Here is an 11,087-nt window from a genome sequence, read left to right as displayed (position 1 = left end):
TAGTGGTCTCACAGGTTCCTAATTAATAGGCCATGATTATGGGATGAGGCAGGGCTTTTCATAAAGTCTTCAGAACAGCAGCAGTTATGTAAAATGAAAAGATAGAAAGTAAAGAAACCCATTTTGACTGATAATATCAATTAGCTAGACAGAATGCGTGTCTTTGATGATTTATGAGACTACTTGGCCGCCTAGAAAAAATTAAATGCAAACATATACAATGATTGTGTATGAAAGTGAGTGAGAGTGTGTGTGTGAGTTCCCTTCTGTCCCCATAGAAGTGGTTAAGCTTCCTCTGCTACTAGTTCTACAGACTGTATTTCTCATGTTAAAGAGCCGTCTTTGTTTCCCTTGGTTGCCAATGAAACTGTGCAGGGATCAGTTCAAATCTATCACCACTTGCAGAGAATTTTTCCAAACACAATGCCCTCTTTCTATATCTATTATCTATATTTATAGCTATTTGATAGGAAAAGCAGTTCACATGTGCACTTCTCCACATTTATGTGCTTACAGTCTATTGTGTATGCTGTCCTTTATACGCAGATGACTATGTCACATGGCACATCCCTATAATATTGTTAAAGAAAATGGAATTTTTGTTTTCAGACAGACTGCATCTTCTCTTTCATTACTGAAGAGCTAAGAGAACTTGTTGTAAGGTGATTTCTCCATTAAAATTACTCCTCAGAGTGTGCCTCAATAACATACTTTTATCTACAGGGATAAGCCCCATCTTAACAGAAAGGCTCCACATTCAATTTATTGACTCAATAAATTTCAGGCTCACTGATTATGTTTCAATCTAAAAGCTTTACACAGTTATAAAACTGGAAGAGCCTTTAGAATCATCCCAGGTCAAGTTTCTCTCTGAATATTTTTCCACTATGAACTGCATTACATTAAGTCTACCCATTAGTTAGAATATCAGTGATTATACCCCTGACCTGATGGCCAGGGGAATATTTATATTGTCAGGGTTCATTTTAGATAATACTTGAAATGGACGAAATAGCTGAGGACAGAAGAGCAACATCCAAAGCTATCTTCTTTCAGGGGAGGAAAGTGGGTCTTGTCTATAAAGAACAGGCTTGTTAAAAGAAAATCAGAATTCATCGCTAAACATCTCTGAGCAAAACAAAGCATTTCCTCTCCCCTGAGATCCTCAACTAGTTTCATAAATATTTTTTCACTTGAACCCAACTTAGTGTTGCAGAATGAAAGGAGAAAATGAGTAAGAAGAACTTCACCAACACTTCAGTAGGGAGTTGTCTGAAATCTTAATTGTGAACCTTTTTTTCACAAGATGCACAGTCTTCTACAGATATTGCTAGTGGAACGGGTATGTGAGCTGATCCTTATATGGAATTGAGAAACATCAAATGCCATTAAAATTTACATTTACAACTCGCGTAACTAAATGCATTGATTCTTTTCATATTAAAAGACACTTGGTATTCACTGAATAATGAAAAATGCCACGGAAAAAATTATGTATTTACAACCTGCCTAAAGTCAGAATTCTGCTACACACCTTTTGCTTACCTTTAAACAAACATTTAGTTGTGTTAAGAGCAGGGCAATTCTTGAACGGCACGATGTTGTTTGGTTTAATGTCTTTATAAAAATATTTGAAAAGAAAGATATGGAAAATGAAGGGAGAGTGTTGTGGATTTAAAAACATGTGTATACATAGATACACAATTTATTCAAACTTTAGACAAGACGTTTTCTTCCTGGGAGTGGAGAGTCACCAGGGCGGGAAGTCCGCTGCAGGGATGAACAAAAGCATGGCTGCGCGATAGTATTATCTTTGCAGCAGCAGCAGCAGCAGCAGCAGCGCCCTGACGGGGGGTTGCGGCGACTGTCTAGTCTATCACACCGCATTTCTGGTAGTGACAACCTCCGTTATTCTGTCAGCTCAGCCTACTAAGTGGTTCCCTGTGTTCTGACTGGTCACCTTGTCTCCGTTAAACGGGGAGGAGAAAAGATAAAGGTGAATTGAACCAAGTGGGATACAAGGAGATTCCTCCGCTTTGGGACCGGCGTCGCCCCATCCTCTGGGAAGTGTTGAGAGGGGAGAATTCAAGGACCGTACTTAACCCAGAAAACACTAAGTCCTCTGAATTAGCTGCTACGCCTGGGGAAGGCAGAAAAGTCTTAATCGTCCCTTCCCAGCAGGGACCAAGAAAGACCAGTTAGAGCGAGCCTGGCCGGATCACGCGAGCCCCGGACCCCTCCGATCCTTCAGAGCCCGCGCCGGGCAGACTAGAGGTCAAATCAACAGGCTCGACCGCAGGGCAGCCCTCCCACTCTTCCGTGCGGTCCGCAGCTCGGATTCGGAACGACCACCGCTAACACTGCAAGGCTGTAAGGCTGGGAGGGGGCGGGTCCTCAAGGGGGAGGGAAAAGGGGCGGGGCAGAAGAGCCGAGGAGTATGTCGGGAGGTGTAGCTCCACGAGTCCCAACAGCAAAGCTGTCCCAGCCCCGCTAATAGGTTGGGACTACTACTCCCAGGAGTCTGCGCGCCCTACCGGAGCGTCCATGCGCAGTGGGAGCCACTTTGTAGCCTATCAGGCGAGGAGAGGGTGATGTCACCTGCGAGTTAGTAACCTACGAGCGGCTGTGAAGGAAACTGTTTAACCGGATCCCATTGTACCCAGAGTGCAGAGCCGCCTTTCCAGCATGCAGGGGCTGCTCAGGTAAGGGGGACGCGCCTCCTTGCCCGCTGCACTCATTCATTAAGTGGCACCGCTCAGTGGTGCGGGGGTGGGCGTGCTTCCGTGGGCCGGGCACTGAGTTCGCGGCGCGCTCTCCCGCTGCCTTCCCGGAGCTCCCTGGCCAGTAGGTAAATATTAAACCCGTCCTTCAGGTTGGGTCTGGGTGGGAACGGGACCGAGACAGCTCTCGGCTGCCTAGCTGGGGGTGGGAAAATGGCTGCAGCGCAACGCAAACCGAGGCAGCAGGGAGGAAGACGCCCCCAAGGACGGGGGTCCCTCCCTTCTTTCTTTCTAAGGCGCCCGGCTGGCCGGGGAGCCGGCGGGGTAACTCTCGCTGCCTTGCTGCAGGCTCCCCGGGGCTGGGGCCGCGGGTACTGCAGCGGCGTCCGGGAGCTCCCGGCCCGGCGGCTCCGAGAGGGAGAACCCCGAGGCAGGCTTGGTGGACACGGCGGTGGCGACAGGGAAGGAGGGACTCGTGTACTCGTTCGCGTCCGAGCAGAGCCCCCAGTACCCCTGGCACCCTCACTTCCAGTCCCATTCGAAAGGGACGGAGGGCCTGTAATTCAGACTAAGTTGGACCTAAATGTTTCAAAACAGAGAGAAGGGCGATCGGGCTTTGCGGAGGGAGAGCCGGGTGTTGGCGGCCGGGGAAGCTGCGCCGCCTGCGAACCCGGTTGTGAGGCACCGCAGAGGACTCCTGCCGCCCGTCCCTCTCGAGAGGGCACATCTCAGTCTCCACGGTGCCTTGGCATAGAGCGCCTGGGCTGGGGCGAAGCGCCTGCCCTGAAGCCCTGGGCCAGGAGGTGGTGGCGCGGGGGTGGGGGTGTCGGATAATCTAATGATTAGGCTCGCTGTGGAGCAGAAGGGCTGGATAATCGGGTTTACCCAGCTGGTGCTGAAAGCCAACTGCTTGTGATCGGCTTGCCCTCTGACTGGAGATGTGCACGAGGCCCAGAGCTCTCAGTCCTCTGGATGTTCTTTCCCTTTCCCTAGTACCTTCATTTGTTCGTTTACTCATTCATCAAACCGTGCTAAGGTCTCAAGTTGTTCACGGCCTGGCTTTGCGGAGCTACCTCTCTCCCCATAACATATTTAGTGATGCCTGAACTCCATTTCCCTCTCCTTCATCTCCACTTTCTGGAGGGCATCAAGAGCAAATGCCACCCGTGACCGTTTTTGCTCTCGTAGAGCTGGTAGTTTCTTGAGATTCGAGCAGGACCTAGTGAATTGAAGCGGAGTTGCCTGCAAGATGAATCCCGTTGCCATGGCGACTCCTGCCTTCGGAATCTTAGCTGCTGCCACTGCTGTTTCGATTCGATGTGGCTCTGCGGGCAGCTGGGAGGGAGTGGCTAGTGGGTGTGGTCAAACGCTTGCCCTGGCCCAGCTGCTCTCTCTTCCTCGCCCCTTTCACAGCCTGGGACTCTCTCCTTTCTCTCCTAAATAGCTTGCACTCAGTTCTAGACCCCTTTCCCTTCCCCGTGCCACACCTCAGCACACCACCTCCCTCCCTGAAACTAATTGTTTGGCGCCTTTTTCCTGAGGCAAACTCTGAAAATTATAATTTGAAAAATCTCTTCCTTTCGGGCTAGCCGCATCATTTCCCCAATAAGGTAGTTTATGGTGTTGGAGGCAGCTTTGTTTGTCATGAAAGGCGCCCTTCCCTGTTCTGCATAAAGAGAGTTCCCTGGTCACCAGTAAAGGCTCTCAATTTGCTCTAGGTGCAGCTGATTGGAAGTGATTAGGGACAATTAATAACGGTTGGAAGTCACTGCAGTCCCTTATGGTTCTCATAAAATCTAAAGCCAGGCTAGAGGGTGCAGGTCCTTGAGGGCGAAGCATGCAGGGCCATAACCAGGAGCCTTGGGTCCTACTCTGGCTCTGTCAGTCACTAGCTACTCCATGCTGGGGTTAACCCTTGACCTCCGGACCTCAGCCTTCTCTTTGGTAATGTTGGGAAAGGCTATAGAGGGTTTCCTAACGTTCATTCTAGGTGCAATAGCCTATGATTCTAAGATAGACTTGGTCATTGTCCTTTTTCTTCCCCCTTTCTCCCCCTCAAAGTTATCTGAAGTTAAGGGTTTAAACCTAGCTTCTGATACTGTGCCATCGGGTTATATGGGCAAGGCAACTAAGTGACTATTTGTAATACTGTTTATACTACTACTACTATTATTCCAGTATCTGGACCCTTCTAATTATACTTTAGTATTATAAATAATTGTTTAGGTTTTGCCTTTTTATAGATTCCTAATGAATGCAGTTATTTCTAATTGCATTAAGTGTAATTGACTTATACAAGTATTTTGTTTCCCCTCTGCTTGCATTTTATACCAATGTGCATTATCACAGATGTTGCAATTCGGGGGGAAGGTGTGTATATGAGAGTGTCTATGCATGTGTATCTGTAGTCAGGTAAATGCTTGGGATTGCTGTGTGCTTGGTGGTTGACACTATCTTATTTTAAGTAGGTAGCTACATCCCATCCCCATGAGGAAACAGGATCAGAAGTTGTCACTTTTTTTCCCCTGGAACTTATCATTAAATGAAAATTTCCTTCATTCTTCTGCTTGTCTACCCTACTAGATTATAAGCTCCTTGAGAGTAGGGTCTTTGTTTTGTCCTTTTCTATCTCCCCAGCATGTTTAGAGCAGTTCGTTGATTTGTAGGTCTTTAATAAATATTTGTTAAGTGAATATTAACTAGCAGAACTATGATTGGAGATCCAAGGTGTGTATTATTTCCACTGATAGTTCTGTCATCTGTGGTAATATTCCCCTTAGCTTTCTATCAAGCAGTTTCATTTCATCATAAACCAAAACTTGTCAGCATAAAAGGCTTTCTGTGGATTTGAAATAGACATATTTCCTAATTATTTGCTTTTAGAATACATTCACTCACATAGACTGTTTCTTTCTAGTTACAATTTCTTATTACCCTTTAACTAGGCATTTCTAGATTTCTCTCAGTTGCACTATCCTTGGCCCAGATAATCTTCCCAGGAGCTGTATGACACGTGATTAGGGAGAGGCACCAAGAGAAAGATACCTAGAAGCTTTTGCCAGGCCACCAGTGTCTCCCAGCTCTTCTGACAGACAATAGTCCTCTCACCTGAGGTGAAGCCGTTCTGTAAACAGGATCAGTTGTTTCAGGCTGGTTGATGTGAAAGAAATGCCAAAGAACATTTGCCTAATATTTGTAACATGTTATCATCCAGTAGTCGGATTCTGTGGGTTTTCAGGAGCATAAATTAGTAAATTAGTGAGGAGGTGTGATAATGAAGAGGGTGTGGTCGGTCACATCTTTGAGTGGTGCTTACAGGAGCACCATGAGTACGTGCTAAGGAATTTGAATCCTGGTTTTCTTGTTTTGTGGACATGTTCTGCGTGTTAAGGGGTGTGTGTGTGTGTGGGGGGGGGGGTTTGAGCTACTTTGTTTAAAAGGCTGCTTTTAGTGTTGGCACTATGGTCCTTAAAACAAATAAGGTGTTTACAAACAAAACAGTTCTGATTGAAAGTGTTTCATTTTGTAAATATTTGGGAGATGGCATAAAGAGAAGCTTGAGGTCTTCTGTGAAAACACTTTCAAGTTGCAGCTGTTGGACCAGAGGAAACATGCTTTTCCAACAAAGCTTGGTACCCTTGAGTGCCTTAGGTGTTTGGTTCAGGAAATAATCACAGAGCTAGTAACTGCTGTGGGGCCCTGCCTGGCTTCAAGCCGTGCTCTGGTATTTCCAGTGTTAAGTCTATCCTTATATTGCCCGAAACAAAGCAAGGTGTCCAACGTGGGTTAGCAAACTTGTTTTCTCTCTAGAGGGGACACCAGTCAAAATGAAAGTTCTATATTCTGTTGTGATTTTTTTCTCTTTGGATGAGGAATATGGTGACTTATTTTGGTATTACAATTTCTAACTTGGTGATAGAGGTAATTTTCTAAATGAATACCTATCTTAAATATGCACAGCATCTGTTGTAGTGGTTTCAAGACCACTACACAAACTTTCCTCAAAGTTTAGAGGAAATTGATTGCACAGGTACTACTTAAGAAATTGGTACTGAGAGCATTTTCTGTATTTCTGTATGTGGCTTGGAGGTAATGTCTGGTTGACAGATCAGGCTAGGGTGGATGATACCCCTCTTGAAGATGCATTCACTTAGCAAGTTACTGTCTTTTATGTAGATTGTATTATTTAGAGTGGCTGAGGCTGCTGATAGAGACCAGAGTTGAAGCGTGGATCTGAATCATACCCCCTTTCTCTGAGCTGTCACCTTGTTTGTAGCCCCACTGAAACAGGGACAGACGAGCATAAGATTGAAATTGATTTTAGTGACCTGTATTTCACTCCAGCAGATTTTTTTTTTTCCAGAAATAAAAGGTTACCTTTTAATTTTTTAGTATCCTTTCCACTGTTCCAGGAGCAGGGGGAGAACAGAGCATTTCAGGGAGAGTTTGCATTCATAGTCCACAAGTTTGCATACATAGAACATGTGTCTAAAAATGAACTGAATGTGAAGTCCTAGAAGTACAGCAACAAGTGTACAGAGCCTTCCCCATCACTCCCAATTAATCTGGGGTTGCCAAATACACCTTCAGCTTTGGGGAGCTTGTTTTCCTCATTGATGTTTAAGCGTTCCTGGTTTTTACTCTGTGACTTTCTGCAGTAATGGCTGTCCACATCTGCAATGTGCATCCCTCTGAGTGTCTGGATTCTCTTGTGCTTTCATATCTAGCTCAGGTGCCACAGCTTCCAGGAAGCTTTCCCTGCCCTTCCTCCTTAAAGCACTTAGCCTGACCACACAACACTTACAGCTAATTTGATACTGATATTGTATGTGAGGTGCCTACCTCATGCCAAGCCCTTTCTAATACTTTCCATGGGCTATGTTATTGACTTCACAAAATTATACAAGATAGATACTTTTATTGCCATGTTCTAGATGAGGAAACTGAGGCACAGAGAAGTTAAAGAACTTGCCCAGCTTAGGCCACACAGCCTGTAAGTGGCAGACCAGGTTAGGGACCCAAGCAGTCTAGTTCTTTGTACATCCTGATGTTGTCCGGTTTCTGACTTTCTGGCATGTTATTCTCTTCTCTGCAACTGGAGTTTGGGGAATCACAGCTTCCTTTGAGTCTCTTAATTCTCAGACAGTGCTGGGTCAGTAAGTCCTGGGTTAATTGAGAGTACAATGACTTCCTCATGTCATGGGTTCTTACAGCCTGATTTTCTGGAACAGAAAATGTGTGAGATTAAAAATGTTGCTTTTGAGTATTTAAATGATAAAACTTTGGAGCTTTTTTTTGCTGTGCAAACGATAGACAAATTATTTGAAAAAGGAAATACTCTTATATTACAGCTCTAAATCTATTTGGAGCCTGTCCAGCATTAGACCCTATTTGTTAAGTGAGATAACTTTTCAGTGGGTTGAATCCCTCATCTGATAAAAGATCTTCTCACTCAGAACAGGGCCACAGAAGCCTGCATTGAGAGTTAAGAGGGCCCATAATTTCTCAGCTTCCCTCTTCCCTGTAGTCTTTTAACATAAATTGTGAAAGCTCTTTTGAAAAGAAAATAATGAACACTTGAGCAGTAGTCAAACATGTAATCTAATATCGGATAGCCTTAGATATTAAAATAAACTTCTTCCCCCCCACCTCAGAAGAGATACTTTTATTTATTTTTACAGTGGAGCAAATTTGGTGCCAAATAAACAATTTCTATTCTTTTAAACCATAACCACAGTTGTGAATTAAATGGGGAAAACTAGGGAAGCAAGTTCAATTTCCAATGCAGTTGGTGCGATTTCCTGACTTACAATAGATCTTTTCCTTTTGGCTTAAAACTAGATATTGTGCCACTTAGACAATATTTAATGAAGACAATTGACTAAAACACAAGGAAATAATAGGAAAGCTATGCCTTAACAGCATATTGCCAGGAAGGGAAACATGAAAACAAAAGCCTTGTTAGCCATTAGGCTACACAATCATAAAATTTTTTGAACAGATATGGATTTCAGAAGATTTTTTTTTCTTAATCATTCATCTTGTTATACTTTTTTTTTCTTTGAGGCAGAGTTTTGCTCTGTCGCCCAGGCTGGAGTGCAGTGGCACGATCTCGGCTCACTGCAAGCTCTGCCTCCAGGGTTCACGCCATTCACCTGCCTCAGCCTTCTGAGTAGCTGGGACTACAGGCATCCGCCACCATGCCTGGCTAATTTTTTGTATTTTTAGTAGAGACCTCATGATCCACCTGCCTCAGCCTCCTAAAGTGCTGGGATTATAGGCGTGAGCCAGTGCGCCTGGCCTCATCTTGTTATACTTTTAAAGTATGTCATTCACCTTTAGTAATAACCTGGGTTTATTCTGTTCTATAAATTACGCCAGGATTGGGGTTTTAAGGCTACCTGTATTTCTGCTGGCACACAATTAAGGTCACCTATTAAACTGGTCTTTGTCATTTTTATGTCTAAAAAAATACCTGCAGTGTGATTGGAAAATGTTGCCCATCTGATAGACTTCCTGAATTTAGGGAGTAGATAGCCCAGATCCTAGCTTTGGGCATTGTTGGGGTAATACAGATGCCCATCTTTTATTTTCTGAGCTGGGGTCTTATATTCTGGCTTGTTGGCTAAGCTCAGTTTGTTAGTGACATACAAACCAGGTCAAGGGCATGGGTTAGCTTTGCCTTGTTTTGGAGCCACAAACTGTACCTGTAATTCTAGTCGGATTTTTTGTTTCTTTTTTTTTTTTTTTTTTAAATGAATCATGCTTTTGGGGACTAGAGTGTACATTGTGGACATATCAGTGCACAGCTATCACTATGAAGGGCAAAAAAAGGTGCCATGTTTTAAAGCGAACTGGTAGGGAAATGCTGTAAGTGAGAGGCAAGACTGCCAGCAGCTTGCTAAGGAACCGTATGCTTCTGACAGTTGTCCTCTTGTGAAGATTAGGTCAGGACTAGGGGCAGCTTCCTAAAAATTTGCCAAAGCCAATAGCCTTGATCTTTTTCCTTTCTTGGCAGAATGACAGATGCCATCAATGTGTGTTTGGTGCTACTTCTGGGCTTACTCTTCGATAAAGTTCTGGATTTTTGTGCCCAAGAAGAAGAGTGGAGGATGGTGGTCAACATTATTCACCAGATGAGATAGATTGTTCATATGTGCCTAAGCTTAAATTTGTTATTAGTTTCATAGAGATTTGGTAAAACCAAACAGTGAAATGTTTAGACACAAGTTAGAACCCGCAGTTCTGTAACAAGAGGTTTAGATCAGAGACCCTTCTAAATCCCCAGAATTTATTACAAAATTAGTTGTAAGAAATTGGCTGGGCCTGGTGCCTCACGCCTGTAATCCCAGCACTTTGGGAGGCCAAGGTGGGTGGATCATGAGGTCAGGAGATCGAGACCATTCTGGCTAACACAGTGAAACCCCATCTCTACTAAAATTACAAAAAATTAGTCGGGCATGGTGGCAGGCGCCTGTAGTCCCAGCTACTCGAGAGGCTGAGGCAGGAGAATGGTGTGAGCCTGGGAAGCAGAGCTTGCAGTTAGCCGAGATCGCTCCACTGCACTCCAGACTGGGTGACAGAGGGAGATTCTGTCTTAAAAAACAAAAACAAAAACAAACAAACAAAAAAACTAATTGTAAGAAATTAAAGGAAATGAAACAGACAACTTAAACTATTGGAAGAATATTGCTGCATTCTTTATTTTTGAAAGTTGGTGAAATTGTGAATATGGAGAATGTCATACATTTCTGTTCAAGGCAGCCCATTTGGAGTTATTTTTTTAAATGCAGCTATAGTTAACCCATTATTAGTGGCTGCTATTTGATTTAGGCTGATGGTGGAAAAGAAAGAACAATGCCATTTCTGTTTGGTTTCCCCATCCTGTTTGTGTGGCAATCATTTCTGCATTAGAGGTACTTTGCTCAGCACTGTCAGTAATGTGAACTAAAAGTCGGAGGACATGCGATAAATAAATGCTGGAATTGAAGCCAGGGGCTGAGACTGACTGCACCATGTTCTCAGAAGTTTAAATGAACAGGCCTGCTATTATATTTTTTGTATTTTAAAAATCAAGAATAGAGATTGAACTGGAAATACTCTATGACCCATTTAGGGCTTGAGATTCTGTGAGTAGGTGACACTTCCAACTATAGAAGTTCTAGGAACTGTGGCAGGAAACTGCCTTGCCTATGATATTTTCTGCTAAGGGCTGGTTAAAATTTTTTTAAAAATGTATATAGTTTTACATTTAACCCAATTTCTTTTCAGGCTGTGACTGAAGTTACGTTTCTTCCATACCTTTCCTTTTCCTTCTCTACTCCCTGCATTGCAGCTTGACAGTTCTGTGCTTGTGGCTTCTCTGTG

At 44.0% G+C, this 11,087-nt stretch overlaps 1 protein-coding gene across 3 annotated transcripts in view; it reads left to right on the top strand.

The window, feature by feature from the left end:
- The first annotated feature begins 2,549 nt into the window (after nucleotides 1–2,549).
- Nucleotides 2,550–11,087, top strand: part of DAAM1 (dishevelled associated activator of morphogenesis 1) — a 180,839-nt gene continuing 172,301 nt past the window's right edge. For 2 of the 3 annotated variants that reach the window (XM_003901874.3, XM_003901875.3), the window contains exon 1: nucleotides 2,550–2,702. The gene's annotated coding sequence lies outside the window, so the exon portion shown is untranslated. Of the gene's footprint in view, nucleotides 2,849–11,087 lie in introns of all 3 variants that reach the window. The other variant, XM_009211623.3, reaches the window with a different exon arrangement.

This window comes from Papio anubis, chromosome 7 (assembly GCF_008728515.1).
Source record: "Papio anubis isolate 15944 chromosome 7, Panubis1.0, whole genome shotgun sequence".
Classification (NCBI taxonomy): Eukaryota; Metazoa; Chordata; class Mammalia; order Primates; family Cercopithecidae; genus Papio; species Papio anubis.
Note: the sequence above shows the minus strand (reverse complement) of the source record. Positions and strands in the feature narration are given on the sequence as shown.